The sequence below is a fragment of the Neofelis nebulosa genome, chromosome 14, assembly GCF_028018385.1.
Source record: "Neofelis nebulosa isolate mNeoNeb1 chromosome 14, mNeoNeb1.pri, whole genome shotgun sequence".
Classification (NCBI taxonomy): domain Eukaryota; kingdom Metazoa; phylum Chordata; class Mammalia; order Carnivora; family Felidae; genus Neofelis; species Neofelis nebulosa.
Window position 1 is genome coordinate 80,878,731 of NC_080795.1, and position 23,903 is coordinate 80,902,633.

Consider the following 23,903-nt stretch of genomic DNA (forward strand, 5'->3'; position numbering starts at 1 on the left):
AGAATACCAACCTACAGACAACATAAGAGCCAGGGAAACCAAGCAGACAGCAGTAGATGATAAGGTCTACTTCGGGGTGCCTGGGTGGCTCGGTCGTTAAAAGCGTCAGACTCTTAATTTTGGTTCAGGTCACGATCACACAGTCATGGGATCGAGTCCTGTGTGGAGCCTGCTTAAGATTCTCTCCCCTCTCTCTTCCCCCTCCCCTGTTCGAGAGTGTGTGCTGGCTCTCGCTCTCTCTCTCGGAGATGATCAGATTTTAGACCAAGAGTATAAAAAGACGTAAAATTTAATCAAGCAAGTCTAAAGTATCCTTGATAAGAAAGAAGCATTCTGGCAAATTTGTTTATAAGGTTATTTCCTGAAAAGCATTTAAGAAATCCCATTGATTTCCAACATAAAATCAATGTTGTAACAAGACAAGCCACAGATTGAGAGAAAATATTTGCAAAAGACACATCTCCAAAATACACAACAAACTCAACAATAAGAAAATGAACAATTTGATTTAAGAAAGGGCAAAACACCCAGAGACAGCTCACTAAAGACGCGTGGATGGCAAGTAACCACACGGAAAGAAGCTCCACGTCACGCAGCGTCAGAAAACTGTAAAAGACGAGATCCCAGCACACACCTCTGGGCGTGGCCGGAGCATGCGCACGGACAGCACCTGTCGGGGACGCCGAGCAACAGGGGCGCGCGCTCAGGAACAGGGACGCGCGCACTCACGGCTCCTGGGGACGCAGAACGGCGCGGCCACCTTGGGAAACAGTTCGGGGGTTTCTCACAAACCGAACGAGCTCTTCCCAGCTGATCCAGCAATCACGCTCGCTGGCATTTACCCAAAGGAGCTGAAAACTTCTGTCCACGCAAGAACCTGCACGTGGATGTTTACAGTTTTATTCACAATTGCCAAAACCCGGAAGCAGCCACGGTGTCCTTCAGCAGGTGAGTGTTTAAATAATCTGTGGTCCAGCCAGACAAGGGGATGTTGTTATTCAGCATTAAAAAGAAATGACCTATCAAGCCACGAAAAGATACGAAAGAACCTTAAATGCACATTGCTAAGTGAAAGAAACCAGTCCCCAAAGAGTGTATGACACCGTGGAAGAGGCAAAACCGTGGAGACAGTAAAAACATTGGTGGTTGCCGGGGCCTGGAGTGGGGTGGCGTGGGGGAGGGTGGAGACGGCAATTTCAGGGCAGTGAAACCACTCTCCAGGACACCACAATGGTAGAGACGCGTCGCCCGGCTGCCCAAACCCAGAGTGCACAGCAGCAGGAGTGAACCCCACGGCAAGCTCCGGACTTGGCCTGATGACCAAGGGTCAGGACCGGTTTGTCAGTTGTAACACAGGAACCACTGTGGTCGGGGACGCGGGAGACGGAGGCGGCTGAATGTGTAGGATGACGACACATGGGAACTCGGTACTCTATGCTCAGTTTTGCTATGAACCTAAAACTATTCTAAAAAACAGTTCACTAATAAGAAAAAAATGTGTGTCCTTACAGAAAAAAAAAAAGAAACACACAACCAAAAACATCTGACAAAAAAGGAACCAAGAGGTGGTCACACTGAATGTTCCTTCCTTGAGAATACTTTCTCACACCTGAAATTACTTGCCTTTGGGCATTATAAGTGTCACCTGCAGAAACCCAGGCTTGTCTCCTCCCATCACTCAGTGCCTCTATTGTCTACGAAATGTGGGCTCAAGAAATACAAAGTTAACATGAATTTCAGTGAGGCGTCTAACTCTGTGGTGTCCTCAAATGTGTGTGGCTGCTCCGAGTGTGTGACCCCCCCCCCAAACTCCTCTGAGAGGGGATTAGGCCGTGAGGACGGAACCCTCACTTATGGGATCGGTGCCCTTATGAAAGCCACCCCACAGCTTTCTGGCTCCTTCCACCCTGTGAGGACACAGCAAGGGAGGGGCTATGACCCAGGAAGTAAGCCCCCGAGACAGAAAGCTGGTGAATGTGGTGACACCCCTGGCTGGACTTTCAGCCTGCAGAACGGAGAGAAGTGTCTGCTGTTTCGGAGCCCCCCAGGGTGTGGTTTTGCTACGGGAGCCCGTGTGGACGGAGACAGTGTGAATCGGTCTGGATCAGGACAGCCGAGGGAGTTCACTCACAAATGCAGACCCAGGCCTCCACCCAGTCCATGGACCCAGATCCCTGGCGGACCCACGCACCTGCACGGCACCCACACCACAGGCAGGCGGGACACGCTCACAGCGGGCACGATGACCGCACAGCCCAGCACACGGCGAGGTTACCAGCTGCACCCCTTCCAGTCAAGCGTCCTGCTTTGGACAGCACGTCAAACGATCAAAGGCTTCACTGGGACTTAAATCTTTTCATAACCCAGGCTTTGAGTGTTCTGTGTCACAAGGCACAGTCGAGGACACTCTGGAAACCAAACACGACACATGTCAGACCTGACGTCCGTTTTTACTTGGCTCCTTTGGATCAGCTTGCTGTGAACTGGGTGTCACTGGTAAAGGGAGAGCCGTGTGTGTGTGTGTGTGCGCGCGCGCGTGTGTGCACACACGCACTATTCTGAGCATTAACAGACTGAAGCAAAGGAAATGTGGAAAGTGACCCCCCCCCCCCCCCCCGGGAGCAAGGGGATGAAAATATTGCTACACTTTTAACAAGTCAGTGTAATTAAATGATTTCTCAGTGGATTCCCCTGCAACCGCCAGCAGGACAGGACCAACCCCTGGGGCCCCAGTGCTCCTCCTGGGTGCCTCTCTCTCTCTCTCTCGCTGACCAATGTCTGGCCCTCCCCTGCTGGACAGTGCTGGCAGTCTCCTCCCCTGCCCTCTTACACAACCTGCCACCCGGCCCACACACCCACCCCCTTCCCACACACCTCCAGCAGAGGCCAGGCCGCTCCCTCCCATAGGTGGGTAGGGCGCTGCTCAGTATCACACCCCCACCCCCACCAGAAGCTCCGGGAGGTGGGGACAGGTCTGCAGGACAGGAGGGAACGGCTCCTGCCCACGCTCCTCCCCTGTCCACCTGAGTAACTCAGAGCCCTGCTTCCAAGACCCTGGCAGCACAGCCTCCGCAGGAGCCAGTCAGGCCCCGCCGGCCTGGGCACAGCCGGCACCAGCTGCCCACCTTTCCCCCTGCCCTGGCACCCAGGTAAAGGGAGGGGCACTTCCCACCGGAGGCAGGCGGCCTGAGCAGACAGCCGGCGCCCATCACTACCGGCTGGTCCAGCGCCTAGCCAGTGGAGGCGCTCAGACGGCTGGAAAGGAACGGATTCATATGAGCACTGAAGGTAGAGGGCCAGACCAACCCTTAATTACTCCATTAAAAAGAGAAAACTGATCTTTAGAAACCTCTCCCTTTTAGAGAAAGGAGCAACATAAGCACAGAGCTCAAGGCAAATCCCTTTCTCTTCTGAACAGGAAGCAGACCGGTGTGCCAACGCTAACAAATAGCTGAGATGATGTTTTTTAACGCCTTAAAACTGGCATGTTGCAATTCAAGTAAACTTTCAAACTGCACACGCTACTTAGGGCGTTTTTTTTCTTTCTAAGGCACCATACCTCCCAATAACTTCTCAGGAATGACTATGCTTTTAACAGTATAGTTTAGGGTCTCCCGGGATGTGACCTGGGCTCCTGGAGCATAAAACACTGCATGGCCACATTTCACCAGACCACCAGACCCGGCCACCCGCTGGGGCTCTTGGTGCCGAGTCTGACGTCAGTACAGTCTAGCGGACTTGTCCCAGCCCAGCTGGAGGCCTCTGCTGGGCCTGCATTCCTAGTGGGACACCAGGGAGGGCACCGCTGGCTCCCATTGCCCCAGCCCAGGCTCCACAGCAGCTAAGAGCAGCCTCCTGCGCTGGTCTTTCCAGCCCACCGCGAGACCTGTTACCCCAGGTGCAGGCGGGGATCAAGACGATGGGACACAGCAAGAGGACAGGTGAAGTCATCCCAGGCGCTGCGCTAAACGAGAGGCAGGAGTCCCAGCTGCAGTGCTCCCCAGAGGGGCCGCCCTCCCCCAGCACGCTGGCGTAACCATGCACACACTGGCAGGGAAATGCGGCGGCAGCAGAGTCCTTCCGGAAAGACGGTGACCTTCCAGTTGCGGTGCAAGATGCTGATGGGAAGCCTGCTATGCCACGGATTAACACTATGGACTCACAGGGCCCCAGAGTTTCTTTGCTTAGCACACCCACACCCGCTTTTCCATCTGCAAAGGAAAATGTCAGAACTGCCAAGAGGGCTGCTGGACCCCACCAGGAATTCCTAGGGCCACGGGGCCAGGGCACGGGTACAGGTTCCTCACGGTCACAGACCTGCCCAGACATCCAAGAACTGCGTGTGTCTCTTAGGTAACACCCAGTGGGACACGGGGGGTGTGAACAGCAAGCACCACGACACCTCCCTCCTGACCCCATTCCAGAAGGAGCCAGGGGGGCGGGGGGGGGGCCCTGGGGAGAGCCTTGCGTGTGTGAACCCAGCTACGTGGACACAGCGTGGAAGGCACCGCGTTCCAACAGGACCCCGCGCCCCGCCGTCCTCTTCCCTCGAGGCAGCTGCCAAGCCTGTGCCGTCCACAAGCACAGGGCCAGGTTTAAACATGCAGGAGCAGGGGCGCCTGGGGGGGCTCAGCCGGTTACGCGTCTGACTTCGGCTCGGGTCCTGATCTCCCGGTTCATGGGTTTGAGCCCGCGTCCAGCTCTGGGCTGACAGCTCAGAGCCTAGAGCCTGCTTCCGATTCTGTGTCTCCCTCGCTCTCTGCTCTTCTCTCTCTCTCTCTCAAAAGCAAATAAACATTAAAAAAAAAATTTTTTTAATGCAGGATCAGGCACTAAAGCTACATCAGATGACTCGAATGACAGTCTACGTGACAGCAAATATTTCTAATGTTGAATCAAATCAAAGTACTTATTTTCTCCCCAAATTTTAGGGGGCAAGGCGTTAGGATCGACATCAAGCATCTCTCTAAACAGGATTCCTTTGCATCTTGCACTAACACTGTTCCCTAATGTGAAGGAGAACATGGCCAGCATCCAGCACCCAGGAAGCAGGCACAAGAACATTTAGGAGGAAATTACGCGGAAAGAAGGACGAACTGCCCCAGAGGGAACATCCCTGCAACATTTGCTTTATGCTAAAATACAGACTTTCTCCTGTGACTTTTTACCTTTGATCTTTAGATAGTGTTCCCAGATTTGCAGAATCAACTAAGTGCAACGGATTTTGCTTTTTAATTAAAAAGCAGTGAGTGGTTCCACCACCCCCTCCTTCTAAATGTTCTAGCTTAAGCCACTGGAGTCAGATGAAGCTTTGGCTGCCATGGAAACAAGACCGTGCCTGTCCGCCACGCAGCTCCGGGGACCCCTCCCGGGACCCCTGCAAGTGCAGGGAACCCGAGCTTCAGGACCGCCCGCGATGCCAAGTGGGCAACCGCTGCAAACGCTTGTAGGGTAGACCAGTATTTCTCTGAACTTGCAATCCCATCACCAGGGGCAGAGCCAGGTACACAGGAACTCTGCCAGGAAATGGGAGACAGGCAGGCTGCGGGCTGCCTGAGGACACTCGTAACCACCAAATGGGATTAAAAAATAAGAATAAAAATTCCTCACATTACATACATATAATCAGGAACTGACCTCAAAGACAAGGGCGTAATTAAGGAACACCACTAAAGACTGCCAAGACACAACGAGCCTTTTTGATGGTATTTATATGTAAAATCCAACCAAAGCGGTTTCCAGGTTCTGAATTTATCCTAAGGCAAAAAGGAGGAAGTGCCACAAAAGTTACAAACTGGAAACTACGGTCTCTCGCGCTATGAATTCCTTCAATTACTTCAATTTGGCCCGTGGATCAGGTGAATACAAAAGGCCCGTTTTTAAAGGGAAGTATGAAATATACTCACAACAGTAAAATCAAAGCTAGTTTTCTTAAAAATGGTAACGTTTTGGCTAATGAGAACTTCGGGATGGCTTTATGTATGGCCCAGAGTTCAAATTACTCTTCCTTTCTAACAAGTAAAACAGCATTAACGAAACCACCGTCCTCCACTACCCTCCGTGCACCTGAAGCCAGAGCCGTGGTCAGGGATCCACAGACGCGATGGGTCACGTCCGTGCCATTTACAAGATGGCACACATCGCTGAGCCGCTCCAAGTGTCTACGCCCTTTCTAACCCCCTCCATCTCACAAAGCCCTTATGGCACCTACAGGTGGTTCTACATCAAGGACATGGTGGTCCCAGGAGTTCCACGGGGGCGCCCTGTGCGCAGGCCCCAGTCCGGAGACCCGGGGAAGGCAGGGCGAGGAGGAGAGGGGCAGGACAGCCGCTTCCCCTGCCCCTCCTGTCTCTGCTCAAGGAAGTGGCTGCTCCAGCGACAAACTCCCACGGAAGGGGAAAGTGGGGACGGGGCCTGCTCCCAGTTTCCTTAACAGCGCAGATCACACGCTGCCTCTAACAGAGAGGACTGACCCCTTCACCTGGTGGCCCGCGATTCTCCGTGACTAAGAAACCCAGTTTGGTACCTGACTGACTAACACTTCTGCCATCTGGTGAAGTCAGCCATTCGGAAGCAGGGCTTCCCCCGGATGCTGGCGGGCTCAAGTGTCCAACAGGGACTTCGTCACGGCAGCCCGGCACCACTGAAAGGGCGTCTGGAAACCCGAAGCCGTGGTCACTAGGTATTAAAACGTGGCTTTAAAACGTGAGACCCTTCGACTCCAATTCCCTCTCTGGACCTCGTCAGGAGGAAACAAAGGCACGGGGATTACACCACTAGGAAACCGGAAGGGTCCGTACATAAAGGGTGGTTCGTACAGACACGAAATCATGCGGCGTGATTCCCTGTTGATACGGAAATACACCTAATATTAAGTGCAAACAGGTTATAAATCAAGTACGTATTATGATCATAAAAAACTAAAGTTTTTTTTGAGGAATGGATACAGCGAAGAGTGTTATTTCTGGGTGATTTGTAGTTGTGTTCTTTCTGCATCAGGAGGACCTGAGTTTGTTTCTAATTTAAAAAGAAACAGTAAGTTTCCTCTGAAAACAGATTATCCGCTTGTCCTCTGCAAACACAGGAAGATCTCGCTATGTGGCAGGACACTCAGGAGCGTTTTCCGATCACAAAGCCGAGTCTCAGGCAGCCCAAACGGTGCCAACAGAGGCAGGTCTGGAAAGCCACCGACTGACGCACAGAGCTACCGGTGGGTCCGCATAACCGGTACAGACTCAGAGCTGACCGCCGAGACCGTCTCAGAAGCTTCTCCCAGTGTGCCACGGGCATCACCGACTGTGCTCTCTCCCCACCCGGGCGAGCACCAGGCCCCTCCCACATGTGCTGGTGTGGGCAGGCTAGTCGTTGACGGTACCCCTGGCTCACTCTTCGCTAGCCATCCACCCGCCCCCTCCCGTTCCCAAACACAATCGCACAGCTTTCCTGTCCACAGCACCTCCTTCCACCTCTCCTTGTAACGCACACTCACTCCGCTGGACTTAGCTCTCTGCCCGCTGGGCTAAGGCAGGCATCCACCCTAACGAAGCCACCCGCCCTGTTTGCAGATTCTCCCACAGTGCACTGCACTTAAGAGGACTCCCGGCTCAGCCTCAACGACCAGACCCTGTGCCCATCAAGGAGAAGGGAGTCGAGCGCTCTTTCCTCTTTTCTGCAGGGTAAGAGACAAGACAAAGCAGCCCTGTACGAGGTCTGAAAGAGGCCCACGTGGGATTAAGAAATTCTAATCTTGTCCAGGTGATGTACAGCAGCCTTCCCTGCCTGAAACCCTAGATGGCCCTGGGCTCCCCGGACCGAAGGCCTCAGTGGAGTCTTTCAGCTGAAAACACCGACAGGCACCTTTCCCACTCATTAATCTGTGGGTGCCGACGTTCCCCGGGCCTCTTGGCCCTGCCCTCCGGGATTGGATTTCCCTCTGTGAGCCAGCAGAAGGCTGCCTCCAGCCAGTGCGGAGAACACAGCCAAAAACACAACACTGGGAACGAGCCTGGGCCTCTCTGAGCTAGAGGGAAGCCCAGATTCCCCAGACGCCGGCAATCCAGGTGAGCGCCAGTGGAGAAAAACAGGCCTAGTGCGAGCTCTAGAAGCCCGTATGCCACCTTCCCCTACACCAGACGGGGCGAATCCGCGCACAGCAAGCCGCAGGTGGCCCGCAGCAGTCCCTCGCGCCATTCTAGAAAACAGGCAAGCTCCATCTAATGCTGGCACAAGTCAGGTAATGACTGGGATGAAGTACCAGGACGCCACAGGTGAGACCACAAAGGCACAGAACCACCACCGCCTTCCCCCCACTAAAGCTGGCCAGAGGTTCGTCAAACTAGGAAACTAGGGGCGCCTGGCTGGCTCAGACAGCAGAGCGCGTGACTCTTGATCTCGGGGTCGTGAATTCGAGCCTCACATTGGGTGTAAAGATCACCTTAATAAAAACGTATCTACCATGGGAATCTTAAAACAGTTAATGAAACTGAAGCACCAGTCTTTAAAAGCAAGAGTGTCCTGACAGTTAAGCCACCCCGAGCACAGTGGGTTCTCAGACCCACGCGTGATGTTTCCTTTACGTGAACTCAGCCGACAGCAGGACCTGAATGTGCCGTCACAGACCCGGGTGCTACTAAGCAGGTTAGACTTGACACGTGCTGGAGACAAATGGCCATTCACGCCCTCAATGCTGCCCTTCCCACCTGGGGTGTGCTCCCTGCACGTACCCCACGTCCCGCAGGCCGGCCTGAGTGCTTCCATCCCAACAGCCCTCGTACCGGACGGCAACAGGGGCTCAACACAGGACCGCGCAGCACTACCCTTACTGCTTAGCAAGGACCTTACTGCCTAGGATGAATTTGCAGACGGAAGGACAGAGTCCCCCTTTGGGAAGATGAAGCTGTGGACATGGACAGTGGTGACGGTGAGTTTCTCAGCTGTGAATGTGCGCTTACTGGTGGATTTTGTTAGGTATATTTTACCAAAATAAAAGCAAATGACAAACGTGGGGCACCTGGGTGGCTCAGCCAGTGAAGGGTCTGACACTAGAGTTTGGCTCAGGTCATGATGTCACAATTTGTGGGATCGAGCCCCACAGAGGGCTCCGTGCTGACAGAGCTGGGAGCCTGCTTGGGATTCTCTCCCTGTCTCTCAAACTAAACTTTTAAAAAAAAAAAAAAAAAAAAAAAAGCAAGTAACGTATTATGAGGAACTTATCTAGAAAGTCCTATTAGCAAGGAAGTGGGGTTTCTGCCACCAGGGGAACTCAGGTTCCCCAAACAATCCGACCGACCCCAATCTTTTCAACATGGACTCTGACAGCTACAGGACACGGGGGCACGGACAGGAACGAAGCCCCGTGCAGCCGTGTGGGGACAGCGGGAAGTCACGGGACACAGGGCCCCCCAGCACTGCTGCAGCCACCGGCCCAGCTCAGAGTCAGGAGGGAGGGAGGGAGGGAGGCAGCGAGAGAGACAGAGACCCGCGCACACACAGAGACAGAGAGGTGGAGACAGAGAAGGAACAGCAAGTCAGCAGGACAGAGTGAGTCAGCTGACCGAGGAGGAAGTGCTGGGTCCCTGAGGTTCCCCACAGGGCACAAACACAGGCACCAAGAGCCAGGCCCCGGGCCTTGCTGGGAGCCTGTGTTCAGGCAGGTGCCACCGTGACCTCTTTGCTAGGCACCCACTGCACATTTCATCACCTAGGGATCCCAGCCCCAGGGAGAGAGCCTCTGTGTCCAGTTCTGGCCAGCCCCCACCTGCCACGCCTGAATTACTGTGACATTCCACTGCTCCCCGACACAGACACGCCTAGCACCAGCACCGCGCCCAGGGCCCTTCGCCCCCACCCCAGCAGGAGGCATCTCACTCACTCGCTTGAGAATCAAGGAGGGCTGTCAGGTGGAGGAGAACGGTTCCGGACAAGATCCAGGAAGTGGCTCCTTTTACTGAAAAGTAACCCCCTCAGGAAAGGTTTTACTTTATTTCTTGAGGAATACGTTCACTATCGGTGTTGTTTTCCTTCAGATCTAAACAATACCACCCACCCCGTGTTCTTGCTACGTTAAGTTTGTTTTCACGGTGAGGCCAGTTTTCCCTCTGGAAGGAGGCACCTCCGGTTTTAATGAGACAATTCATTAAGAGGTAGGGCTTCAGGTACAAAAGTCTACGTTCCTGAAAAGCCTGCCAATCATAACATGGGCATCAGAGAAACACTCAGCGGCCCGCTCTCCCCTCCCCCCAGCACATGCCAAACGCTCGCCAGCAACAAACAAAAACCACATGGATAAAGGACCTCTTTACAAGAAGAGCCAAAACAATTCCATCTGTTAACAAAAACTAACTGTTGAATTAAAGGTTGCAAGTTCAAACACAATCTGGCTATTGTAAACAGCGCCTCAGTTTATCAATGTAACAATAACTCTCTTTCAAAGATTGATAAAGTTCTCCACAAATACTGGCCCTCCAGCATTTTTAAGATACTTTGCGGGATAAATATTAGCTTGAGACTTGCCTACAGGAGAAGCGAAAGCTGCCAAAGAAGCAGTTCTAAACAGAAGAAAGGGAGCGGCTTCAGCCGGAGGGTAGCAAGCGGCCCAGGCCCCCCCCCCCCGCGAACAGGAGGTGGCCCGGGCCCCTGCCCTGGCCGGAGGCTGGGCTGCCGGGCCCCCTGGCTCCCCACCCGGCCCGGGGCTGCCCAGCACAGGAGGGCAGGCTCTCCCATCTCCCGATCGGGGGCACAGTGCCAGGCACTCAACAAATAAACCACCCGGCGTCCAGAAAGACCTGGAAAATTGAGTTAATTAAAAGGAGAGATTTTAAGATAATCGTTGGGGTGGAAAAGAACAGGGAGCATCATAGGTGAAATCTGATTTAAACTGAATTTCCTGAGAGACAGTTAAATAGCCCGGGCCGGCAAGTGCAGAAGGGGAAAGGAAGCGGCCGCGGCTGGAGGTGGCCGGCCCCCAAGGCCAGGCTGGGTGGGCGTGCGCCCCGTTTGTGCTGCCAGTTCCCTGACCGGCTCCAGATGTCACGTACCCTTCACTTCACCTGCGCGGGGCTTTTTACGCTTAACACAGTAGCTTGCAACTCAACAGGAACCGGAAGCAGACTGAGAACAAAGCCAGCCCTGGCGCGGGTGACACACAAGTCCCCCCAGCAAGGGACCGGCTCGGGGAGAGGGCCCGGAGCAGGGCCGGGCCCAGCCAGGTGGAGAGGGGACCTGAGCGCCTGTGGAGCGCAGCCTCACCCAGCACAGGCCCCGCAAGACGTGGTTCGGGGACCTTGACTCCCACCCCCTTAATCGTCCAAGGCCAGCCCTGACCTCCTCACGCTCCTTCTCAAACAAAGCGGTGTGCTGCACGTCCTCTCAGGCACGAGTTACCTTGGAATGCACTCGAAACAAGCTATGCTTCCTTCCAGGACTGCAGGTGGCGGTGCCCAGAGACAGGCCGCACGGCCTGAATCACTATCGCAGGCTCTCGTGACTGCAGAGACTCAGACACTCAGCCATCATCTCCTGCTCCGCAAATGGGAACAACACGTCCAGACCGTGTGGAGGACCAGTACCGCCAAGGAGCACCGCGGAGCCCAAACCCTGCAGCCTCTCGCTAAAGGATGTTGTGGTCACCGTCCCAAACCCTCACGCTGCAACAGTGGCTGCTTCTCATTACACGTGGGTAAGACAGCGTTGAAAACTCCCCGGGTGAACCAAGCCCTTTGTTCAACTACATCACACAGTACTCAGGTACGGAGCCCTAAAAGAGAAAAACAAAATGAACAGGGAACAATCTAACAAAATTTAAGTTACTGAACATGGTCTGATCTTTCTTCGAGAGGCCAGAAGAATAAAAGAGTAATCCAATACTGACAATACCATTGGTTTCATGACAACTCTAGGTAAAAGTTGTCACTAAAAAGGAAAAATTCTTTTTTGGAAAAACAAAAATTCAGGTTAATAAGTGGTTCAGCATAGCCTGCGATTTTGCCGTAAAGGAAGGTATACCTGCATTGGTCCTAGACTCCCCCGGACCCCTTTGCACGGGACCTTCCCCAGCACTAGAACGCTGACCACTGAGGATTGAGGGTGGCTAAGTCACCAGGGTTGCCCCCTCCGGGCCACCTGGAGAGTGGACAGACAACATGGGCACAAAGAAACCGCCTCTGGTCTAGGGCAGGGTCTCTCCCGTTAAGGCACCTAAAGACAGGGGAGGGGAGAGGAGGGTGGAGAGAAGAGGTCACCTTAAGGCACAGCCGGTGAGGCTTCCTTCCCTGCCACCCTCTCACCCAGGGTGTCAGAGCAGAGGCCCACATGACAATGGAGGGCCGCAGGCAAGCCTAGACCTGCCCAAGCACAGAGGCTCAGACTGGATTTTCGGCGGGAGCAGGACAGTTGGCTCACTCCACCACGGACAGTGCCGTGCGTGTGCTGGGCGCTTTCTGCCGGCAGAACCTGCCCCTGCAGGGGTCCGCCCAGGGAGACACCCTCAAGAGGCCAGTACATCCCAGGGGTGGGTGAGCCTGGGAGTGGACAGGTGCAGTCCAGGAGGTCTGCAGCAGACAAAGGGCAGCAGGGCCAGGCGCTCAAGGAGGGGGCCGGCCCGCCAGCGCAAAGGGAGGGGCTGGAGCTTTGATGTGACCTGGGTCGGCCGTGGGGGGGCTTCAAGGAGCAAACGAGAGAGCAGAAGCGAAACTCCTTTGGAAACCGGGCAAGCATCCCAAAATGTAGCAGGCTGCAGGTCAGAGGGCAGCAGGGCTGGTCAGACCCTCAGAGAGGGTCCTGCCCCACTGCTCAAAGTTCTTGAAAACGGGCCACATGTCCTGAGCTGGTGTGAAGGAGGAGTCTGGCGCTCGCCCACCATTAGCAGAGGAACCTGCGAGCCCGCTGCAGGTGACAGCACTCCCCTTTTACCTGCGGGTCCCTCTCTCCAGGCTGCCCCTGCCCCCACCTGGAGTCCAGCCCCGCAGGAGGCACCCTCCTGAGTTGGTTTCCACCCCTCGGTGCTCCTTGCTGCTCCTGTGTCCCCAGCACGCAGATGGCCAGACATCCTGTGGCCAGCTCGGCCCCTCCTGCTACCTTGCTGTGCTCAAGCACAGCAACCCGTGCCGGTCCCTTGTCCTCGTCCTCATTGTCCTCATCCTCGTCAGTCTGAGGCCCTGGCTACAGACCACAGCCTCCCTCCACGTCAGGCTCGCTCCCTCTGCAGGGGGCAAAGCCTCTGAAGCCTGGGACAACTGTGCTGTGCTCCCCCGATGCCCGAATAAGCAGCCACAGATCTGGAGGCCGGACCGTGCTTCCTTTCCTCCGGAAGCCCCAAGGTTACTTCTCATCTGGGTGTATGGAAGGGGACAAGCTGGATGTGACGGGAACTACAGGTGGCAGGACAGGGTCTGCTGTCCGGCAAGGCAGGGCCTAGCATGGGCAGTACCCACAGATCTGCCAGCCCGCTTCTGCCTCACACCCATGCCAGGCGACCAGCAGGCGTTTCCGGCCAAGGGCACAGCTGTAGGGAAGCACCGATCAATGAACCACCCCAAACACCCCTGGGATGTCTGTCAATCAAAACTCGTCAGAAGCCACTGCCACTCCTATGCCACAAACTCATCACCTAAGGACACCCCACGTCTTGGGCTTGTGCAGAGCCTGTCAGGGAGAAGTCAAGCTGAGACACCCCAAGGATACCAAAAGGCGTGTGTGCTGGGACAAAGGGCATATATGCTGGGAGCAGCTGGGGGCACTTTGCTCTTCTCACCCTGGGGAAGCCAGCAGCAGCCTGCCTGCAAGCAGGCAGGTATTTATTTAACAGCACGGCAAGATTCCCTCCTGGCCTGAGAGTTCTGGGCCCATCTACAGCTTCCCACCCAGTGCCCTGGGATGGGCAGGAGAGGAAAGCAGGGTGGAGGACAAATGAGGAGGTTCTTGGTGCTGCAGCCCAGAACATCTCAGCTTCTGCAGACATTCCAGGAGTCGACGTCAGCTCAGCTCGGCCTGCACTGTTAGGGCAGTGCCGGGGGCCCACCACACCGAGGGCACCCGAGCAGCTGCACGCGGTAAGCAGTCAGCTACCCACGGGCAGGGGAGAGGGAGGGAGAGGGAGGGAGAGGGAGGGAGAGGGAGGGAGGGAAAGAGAGAGAGACAGAGAGAGAGAGAGAGAGAGAGAGAGAGAGAGAGAGAGAGGAAAGGGAGAGCGAGAGCGAAGGGCTTCAGGGATCCTCCCGTGGCAACTACCTCTGCAGCTGGAAGGCACCGAAGGCAGGTGGCGATGGAGACACGGGCCAAGTCCCACGTAGGCGCCAGCCAGGAGACCGAGTGCACCACGTGTGCAAACCTGACTCCCTGCTCCAGGAGGGTGGGTGGGCACTGGAAAGAGACAGCCCCAAATACTGGTACTTCACACAGCGGCTCAGTAAGCCCAAGCCCTGCACACAGGCCTCTAGGTGCGGGGTTTCAGCTGCCAATCGCAAATCCGCTCCTCTCCCGCACATGTCACAGGACAAGAAGGAAAAAGTCAGACAGGATGCTTTTGTGCTGATCTTAACAGTACGGACTTGCTTTAACGACGGCTGAAGTCACATTTTCTTCACTGGCTTTTAACTACGCCTATGAGCACTTTACCCTGAAGTTCAATTATGACAGTGACCTTCAATTATGACAGTGACCTGCCACAACTCACTGTGAGAATACAGAGCTCTGTGATCTATGAAGGAAGAGTCCCTGAAGGGAGCCCACGACCACAGGGGAAGACGCTGCACAGGCAGGGTCTGGGACCCTGGGACCAGGGGGCGGGTGGCGCTTCAGCCGCGGGAGGAGGGGCCGTGGCTCCGCGGGCGTCAGCCCAGCTCGTGCCGGCTGGCTCCGCAGGCTGGCTGGCCAGCTCAGGAGAGAGGGGCCGGCTCATGGCACGCCCCCGCCATCAGGATGGAAAGTTGGCCCGAGCCAGAGAGGACGTCTGGTGTCTATAAAAATGTTCCTCCCAGGGGAGCCTCTGCAAGCAGAGACTCTGAGAGACTTTCATTCTTTTCCTTATTTGCCACTCCAAAAAATATGCCGTTTGTCCTATTCCGAAATGCAATACGGGTCAAAACCTCCTACAGAGAATAGTGACCCAAAGAAAAAGGTCACCAGATCCAAAATATTTCTCATTTGGCCAGTGGCCCAAAGAAACTCTATTCTGTTTACTTCGTTACTCTCCTGGGGGGATAAAAGCCTAATCCAATACACCAAGTGGGCCCATGTTTGTCCAAATTCTGCAAAGAAGGCGGGACACTGGCCGCTTCTCCCTGCCTCCGGGGGGGGGGGGGGGGGTGGTCCTCCTGGGTGCTAACCCCTCCCCTCCCCCAGGGACTCTACTCTGTCCCCACCGCGGCCTCATGCGGGAGAAAATAACCAGCCATTGAGTGTCTGTCCCACGTGTCCACCCCAGCCCCCGCAGCCCAGCAAGGCTAACCAGAGACAACGCGTGACCCGCAAAGGCCTGCGCAGACCAGAAGTGGGCTGAAAGTGGGGCTCGGGGTCTGCCGGCTCCAAAGGGGGCTTCTCTCCCCATCGCAGGTCGGCGCCCAGCATGGCCCAGTCAGTGCGAAGGGGCCATCGGCCCCTGCCTGCCTCAGGTGGTCCTCAGCCTGAGGTCCTCTGTCAGGGCAGCCGCCGAACAAGGACCCACCCTCATCATCTTTGCAGGCCGTCCTCGGTCACCGCACCTCAAAGGCCTCCCTCTCATCCTGAGCGCAGAGCTCCCGCCTCTGGCCGCAGCCAGCCCTTGCCTGCGCTGGAACGAGGCAGCCCCCCGCTTTCCTCCCCAGTGACACCATTCCTTCAACCTCCGAACCAGTACTGCCCCCAGGAAACGAGGACCAACGAGACCAGATGGAGGCAGAAACAGGATGCGCCACGGAAAGCCCACGACAGAGGCTGCCCCGGAACTCCGAGACAGCAGAGGAAGGAGCAGCTACGCGCATGCATTCGTACACACTTCCTGGGGCCCACCCCGAACCGAGCAGCTTTGTAGGCCCAGGATGTTTGCAAACGCGAGATTTTAGTCTTTCTGCAGAGACTCTGTGAAGATGCCAAATAATGAGTTTTAGCAACAATCCCAGATGCAGTACCCTTGACGCTTCTGGAACCACCCTTGGACATCAGTCCTCAAGCTGGGCATCTTGAGGAAGAACAGACACTGCTGCTTAGGAAAACACCAAGGCATCAGCAGGAGGGGAGGGTCCCATGGAGGGAGGGTCCCCTGGAGGGAGGGCACTGGGGGTCCCTCAGGCCAGTGCCCTGGGATTCCATGGTGACTATGTACCTGGCACAGGGACGCAGACGCGCTGGCTTGGGTGGGCCGCCACTCGCTGGGGAGGCCAAGGAGATCCTCCCCCTTCCTGGGCGAGAGGTGCCTCAAAGACAGGCGCAACTCCAGCTTGTGGGGAGCCCCTGCACCGGGACCCCCAACATCTCTGCCTGTGGCCCCACCCAGCTCCCAAGGAGGTGGGGGTTGGAGCTCACTGATCCCTCTAGAAATAGGGGACTTGGGACCACAAAAGGAGGAAGGGCAGTGGTTTATGCCCATCGGCCATCCCTTACGGAGGCCTGGCCTCTGCAGCCCAGGAAAGACACGGTCCGAGAGGCGGCCCTGCGGCGCACCTGCTGGAAACAGACCAAGCAGAGCGAGGGAAGCATGCAAACCTGCACGTATATCTTTCTTGTACCTTCAAAGGTGCCTCTTCAACACACTCCCTACTTAAGCCACCTTAAGTCTTCTCCAGAATCAGGCGAGCATCATCCGAGTAACAGTTACAGTTCCAAAGCGAGCGTTTCCCCATCAGGGCACATTTAAAAGAGCATGACCCCAAGGCCACTGCGTGACCCCGGGAGGGTCACTCACCTCTCCAGGCCATGAGCCAAACGGCAAGGCACGAACCAAGCACCTGTCCCTTCTCTTCCGCTTCCACGAGCTGCGATCCTACAATTTAAAACCGTGCACCAAGGGCGGTATCATCGCAGGAGCAAGGCCTGCAGGGCCGGCAGGAAGCCTGTAATAGACAGGCTATAAACTCAACACACCTCACTCTGTCTTCAAGACTAATTTTAACAGGGAGAAGACATAACCACAGCTAACAAACCTTTCCTTGCGGATATGATTTACAGCATCGTGACTCAGCGGCCCTGACTGCCTGAGAGGTGAGGTCACCTGGAGGCACGGAGGTGTTTTCACAAGGCAACAACCTACACCTACACACGGGGCAGGGAGAGCGGGCCGCTGCCTTCCCCACGCTCCCCCCTCCGGGGTCCTTTGACACCCCCTCATTAACACTTCATGGCACATGTGGATTTCCAAATTCCTTCCAAGGAACGTTCCCACGGCCAGGCTGGCCTTTCTGGCCTAGCTGGTTGATCAGCCAGTTAAAGGCGGTTAGCTACAAATATGAAGGTTCCTGATGGGATCTGTTGAAAGAGGTTGTCCTTTCGGGCATCTGGCGAGTCTAGTGACAAAAACATGTAGGCCAGAAAGGGCCACCGCGCCCCTTTTGCCCACCACCCCCCTCAAGGGCTGCCACAGGTGCACCTGCCACAGGTGCCACAGGTGTCCACGCAGGGCCAAAGGCCACTCAGCCAGGGGCGTCTGGCACCCTGGTGTTCAGACCAGCGAGCAGACGGCACGGCCAGCATCTCCAGCAGCTACGGCACCAGCAGCCAGCCGCCCGCAGGCCTCCCTGGGCACAGGGCACAAGGCCCTAACTCCCCCAAGTTTCTCTCACCCCCTCCTGCCTACACGTGGCTCACACCACGGCTACTAAGCCCGGGCAGCCTCAGCAGCTCCTTTTGACCACCATCCCGGCCGCCCCGCTCCCCAGAATCCCAACTCTCCCGGCCGGATCCTGACTTCCTCTCCCAGGCAAGTCCCTCACCCCAGGCTAGCGCCCCCACCGCACAAGGGGCCCACCCAGCTCACGCACACGAGGGACCAACAAGCAGAGACCGCGGCCACCAGAACCTCCTGCTCTCATTCTGTCCACAACCCCTCTGACCATGCTGCACCTGCCAGGACAAGCCCCGGGTGCCCTCCCCCCCCACCACTCGGCCTGGCTCTACCCCTCCACACAGGAGTGGACCGCCTCCAAATTCCAACTTCCCCTGCTGGATCCCACCCCCTCTGTCTCGGGGACTTCCAAGTCTCCCTGCAGACACTGCCACCAGCAACTGTTTCGTATAGGACAAGGATAAAACCAGCTCCAACTCCAAGTCCTTCCTACCAGCCAGTTCCGACCCCAGAGGCCACACAAACATGTACTTCCTGAGCCCTCGTGACAGGCCGACACAGGGACTCCTATCATTAGCCCCAATTTATAGGTGAGGGAGCTGCAGCCACCAAGTCTGGTGTCCAGAAGATGCAGCACCGGCGGGGGGGGGGGGGGGGGGGGGGGGGCGGGAAGGACACAGCGGATGTGGGGCAGCAGCCCGGCCACGGCCGCTTCAGCCCAGGGCAAGGTCACTGCTAGGCTGGGAAAAGCGGTGGGGACCAGAGGAGACACAAGAGTGCCATTCTGGTCTTGATTTCTGAAGGGAACCCTCCTTGTCCAAACAAAGCTGGCAGGCAGGCAGGCAGCTGGACAGACCCTCAGCCGTAACCCGGAGAAGCTGGCGGTGATGGGCCGTCCCAGGCTAGGAGCGCGTGCCCACGTGGGACCTGTGGCTCCACAGAGGGCTGCGCTTGTTTCTTTTAACCAAAGAAACTAAAACCTAGCCTGATTAAAGTCCCTGCTTTGAAACAGTCTTTTACTGGGGCGCCTGGCTAGCTCAGCAGAGAATGCGACTCTTGATCTCGGGGTGGTGAGTTCAAGCCCCACACCGGGTATAGAGATTACTTTTAAAAATGCAAAGACGTACAGGCACCTGGGTGACTCAGTCGGTTGGGTGTCCGACTTCGGCTCAGATCATGATCTCAGGGTTCATGGGTTCAAGCCCCGCGTCGGGCTCTGCACTGACAGCTCAGAGCCTGGAGCCTGCTTCGGACTCTGTCTCCTCCTCTCTCGGCCCCTCCCCTGCTGACACTGTGTCCCCCTCTCAAAAATTAAATAAAAACACATAAAAAAAAAAACCCAGCAAAGACATAAAAAATAAGTAAGACAGGCCTTTACTTCACTTTCCACACATGACACACGACCACTAGAGAAACGTGTAGAGTTACACAGATCATATGTGCCTCACGGCCTCCCGCTCAGACCGGATTCTAATCTTCAGGGCTGCAGGCGGGGTTAAGAGATTGCTGAGTATCACCAGTAACTCTTCATATACTAAAGCCGCATTCTCTTCATTTGAAGAGTACGGAGAGGCGCTTCTATAAACGGATGGGACTTGGGACTCTTCCCAGCTTAGAAGAGATGGGCTCGGGGCGCCTGGGTGGCTCAGTCGGTGGGGGTGTCTGACTCTCGATCTCGGCTCAGGTCCTGATCTTACGGTTCGTGGGCTGAGGCCCCGCGTGGGCTCTGCACTGACAGCGAGGGGCCTGCTTGGAATTCTCTCTCTCCCTCCCTCTCTGCCCCTCCCCTGCTTGCACATGTGTGCGCCCTCCCTCTCAAAATAAATAAACATCAAAAAGAGAAGAAGATCTGGGCTGTTCTGCCAAGCAGCCGGCCGCCCCCACCGGTCCTGGCTCCAGGGGAACCAAGTGGCCACGTGCCAGAGAGCCCTGCGGGGTCCCCGGGGGGCTGTGGCCTCTGCAGAGAAAACAGGCAGCTGGGCAAGAGTCAGGGCAAACCAGGCCCCTTGCCGACCCCCCAGCTCCCGTGAACCAGGAGGCAGCCAAGCACCTTCTCAGCCAGGCGGGCCCGAGGCACCAAGAAGGGTCCAGAGATCTCCTGGCGCTGTGGCTTCAGACTCTCGATCACAGTTTCCCTAGGAAACATTGTTCCTCAGGTCAGTGAAAATGAGCTAGTAGAGAACGTGAACCCAGACGGCTACAAGTCCCTCCGAGGGAACTTTAAGCAAGCGTAACACGTATCATGCCGTCACCTTATACTACACAACTTACTACATGCAGCAGACCTTGTGCTTGGGTCTATCGCATACACCGCTGAACGAAGAACACCTATTACGACCCGACCCGCTTTACCGTAACAGGTACGTGAGGTACGTACCACATCGTGACATAACAGCACACCCTGTCCAACGAATACATACTCTGGAGTCCAGAGCACTGTCCACCCCATGGCGTACGTCTGGCCAGGGGTGAACTACAAGTGCAGACCCCGGTCCAGCCTGGCGGGCCCTCTGCAGGTGGCACAGGCCGCAGGCCGGCCTGACCCTTCCCCCTGGGCTTGGCCCAGGGGCAGGAATCCCAGCCAGCCACCGCCAAGTCCGATCTCCACGTGACACCGCTGAACTCTTCCGGACAACCTTGACTTGACCCTCACTGCTAATTTTAACTACCCTACATCTCCCCACAAAGTAAACTGGAGCATCCCACTGTCACCATCACAACAGACTCCAGCCGCCACTCTGGACGGCAGAATGCCATCAGGTTCCCAGACTCATTGGTGCCTGAGACAGACGCCCGAGTCCGCAGGCACCGCTCATCTGGGTCACAACGAGGAAACACGACAAGCCACCACCCTCGGGGTTGCTCTCCGCACAGTCCTCCGGGAGAGACCAGCCCATGGCCAGCCGGAGCCATCTGCCCAGTTCTAGAGTCTCCAAATGCAGAGTCTCAGGCTGACTGCCGGCCAAGCAGCCCGCTGTCAGGACTCCACACAGCCCAGGCAGCCTCAGCTCCAAACAGGGCTTCCTTAGCTGAGGCCCAGAGACAGGGGCACTGACCAGGATCATCATGGATGGGTGTTAGGAGATCCCTAAAGTATATACAAAATGCTGTCTTTCCACCCGATTTTCAAAGGAATTCATGACCCCAAAAGGGTGGAGCAGTGCCCCAGTTAGCAATGGGGGAGGAGGGAAGTAACCATGGTCACATAGCTGGTTAAAGAGATTTTTGTTGTGACAGAGTGTATCAGCTTTTCATAATTTTTATTTTTTAATTTTTCTATTTATTTTTGAGAGAGAGAGCACACAAGCGAGCGCGCACCCCCCCCCCAGCGGGGGAGGGGCAGAGAGAGAGGGAGACACAGAATCTGAGGCAGGCTCCAGGCTCTAAGCGGTCAGCATAGAGCCCAACGCGGGGCTCAAACCCATGAACCGTGAGACCATGACCTGAGCTGAAGTCGGCCACTTAACCGATGGAGCCACCCAGGTGCCCCTATTTTTTTATTTTAGAGTACACAGGCAAGCAGGTGAGGGGCAGAGGAGTAGAGAGACACGGAATCTTAAGCAAGCTTCACATTCAGCACAGAGCTCAACTCGACCCTGCGATCACAACCTGAGCCGAGATCAAGCATTACACGCTCAACTGAGACCACCCAGGCGCCCTTACTTACCGTAATTTTTAAAGTCAGCCTTCCCCTTTAGAGTTTCCTTTAGAATTAACTGAACAGTTTAGGTTCATACAGGGCGGGGGGGGTGGGGGGGGTGGTAAAGGACAGATAAAAACAAAACTAGAAAGATGAATTCTAAATTTAGGGAAAACTATAAGGGCCCAGTCCAGACAATTTCCCAGAGCTCACCACACATTCGGTGACATCAGAAAGTAAAGATCAAACCACACAGTTTCTAGAACTGGTCCTCAAGGAATGGACCGAAGTATGAACAAGTAAGGGGACCGTCCCTCTGTCAAGCAGGCCATGCTGTCTGAAGTCGAGTCCTAAATAAATGTTACTTACTTGGCTCGCTAGGGTGATAATGAGCTTGTTTTGAACCTCCTGTATATGGTGTTAGCTCATTCATTTTCAAAAGTAACCCAGGACAGACAGAGCTGGGGAAAGACTGAGCAAGAAAAAACAGGTCAGCAAAACACTGCTCTCACGTTTCATAACCAAAACACAAGCCAGGCTCCAGATAAAACCTTACTCTGACCTGCACGTTGCATTTAGACAAGGGGTCCGGGTATCACCTCTCTCCTTCGGATCCAGAGTGCAGCGGTGCTCCTTCTACCGTGTCACCCCATCTCACCAAGGCCCTCCTCCCTCACGGCCGCTCACCGTGCTCCCACCGTGCACAGGACTGATGCAGTCCAGACTGCCCTCAAGCTGCTTCGAGGCCACCCGGCAGACAGCGGGAAACCAGCAACCCCAGGAAAAGATTAACTGGCATAGGGGGGCGCCTGGGTGGCTCAGTCAGTGGAGCAGCTGACTTCAGCTCAGGTCATGATCTCACGGTCCATGGGTTCGAGCCCCACGTCGGGCTCTGTGCTGACAGCTCAGAGCCTGGAGCCTGCTTCAAGTTCTGTGTCTTCCTCTCTCTCTGCACCTCCCCCACTTGTATTCTGTCTCTATCTATCTCAAAAATAAACACTAAAAAAAATCTTTTTCAGATTAAGTGGCATGGGCCACTTTATGGTCACATGTACCAGGATGGTCACAGCTGCACCCTGGACTCAGCAAAGCCCACTCAGCCTGGGTTTCTCAGCTATGCTGGGCAACTCAGTTTCTCCCTTCTGCCACCTTACAAAGACCCCAAATTCCCATAAAGCCACAGGCATCGGCTCCCACCAAACAGGGAACTGTGGCAGGCAGCTGAAGACCACGCATCCACGCATGCTCCACCTCGGTGACCATGCGGAAGAGCAGTGGCAGGTGCGGTGAAGACGCTGGCCTCCCGGGCTCCCGCCCTGAATGGCCAGCATCGGCTGGCCACAGACAGCCACCACCTCCCCTGCAGCCCCCGGGTGCAGGTGCCCCTGTGCCTGGCGGGGAAGGCTCCCAGCTGCGGCCAGGCCCAGGGTGGGGTGTCACCTCCCTTGCCGGTGTCCCTTAACCCTGCCCACCCCTCTGTACGGCCCTAACGCTCATCACTCTACTTGCGATGCCCATCTGGTTCCTGCAAACAGAAGGGCACAACAGATACAGCGGCCAATACCCTTCTGTGACGGGGACACACAGGCTCGTTCAGTCGCGGGGGAGGAAGCAGCTGGCAATGATAACACTATCACCTCTGGGTAATTGCGAAGGAGTGACTCAAGAAGATCATTCTCGATGCATCATAAAATCAAGACTAGAGCCATCGGCCTTGAAACAGTTTCTCGGAGGCAAGACAGGATGTGTGAGCGGATTCCAGACACTCCAGACAAGAGGCCTGTAGGCCGAAGGGCCCAAACTACACATGAATCACCAAAACGGGTTTCAGACACCCAGAGGTGCAGTTACTCGGGGACAGTGCAAAGAAAATGGAATTGAAAGGCAACCCCACGCTGACTGGAAGCGTGGGCTCTGTTTGATGCAAATGAGACGGCAGGGTGGGTAATCGACTTACACCACACCCCACAAAATGCGGGTGAGATGCATGTCGCCATAGCAAGTATAAGATGTAAACCAAGGCCCCCTGCAGACAGCCTGATGCGGGGCTCAGCTCAGAGTGTGGGGGAAGGCACAGTTAGGTTGGGAATTAATACTACACGAATAAAAGCCTTGCAATTGGGGAAAAGAAAAAAAAAAAGATCTAGACAAGATCTTCCCGGGGTGAAAATCTACGAAAAGACGTGAGCAGGAATAGTTTAGAGCTTAGGACCAGCCGGTGGCAAAGAGCCAGCTGGGGAGGACGCTGCCAGCCAGGAGCAGGAGGGTCCGGAGCCCACGGGCCAGCCCTGGGGTCACAGCCCTTGCAACGAAGTCCACCGCCGGCAGGGTACTCGGGCCTCAGAGACGGAGGTGCACGGCCAGGGGTCAGCGGCTGCAGGTCTGGCACATGGTTAAGAGTTCCTCAGTCCTCACGATAAGAGGACGGATCAGAGTGGGGAGAAGGGCCCGTTCGGACCCGCCTCAAAGGCTCCGAGGGCTTCCGGGAATCTACGGGGTGCCGGATGCTCC

At 55.7% G+C, this 23,903-nt stretch overlaps 1 protein-coding gene across 5 annotated transcripts in view; it reads right to left on the minus strand.

The window, feature by feature from the left end:
- Window positions 1-23,903, minus strand: part of SLC45A4 (solute carrier family 45 member 4) — an 83,892-nt gene that overhangs the window by 49,111 nt on the left and 10,878 nt on the right. Inside the window, exon 1 of one of the 5 annotated variants that reach the window (XM_058699229.1) lies at window positions 14,227-14,696. The exons of 3 other annotated variants lie outside the window; for them this stretch is intronic. The gene's annotated coding sequence lies outside the window, so the exon portion shown is untranslated. Of the gene's footprint in view, window positions 1-11,382; window positions 11,949-14,226; window positions 14,697-23,903 lie in introns of those variants that run through there. One more of the 5 variants, XM_058699228.1, reaches the window with a different exon arrangement.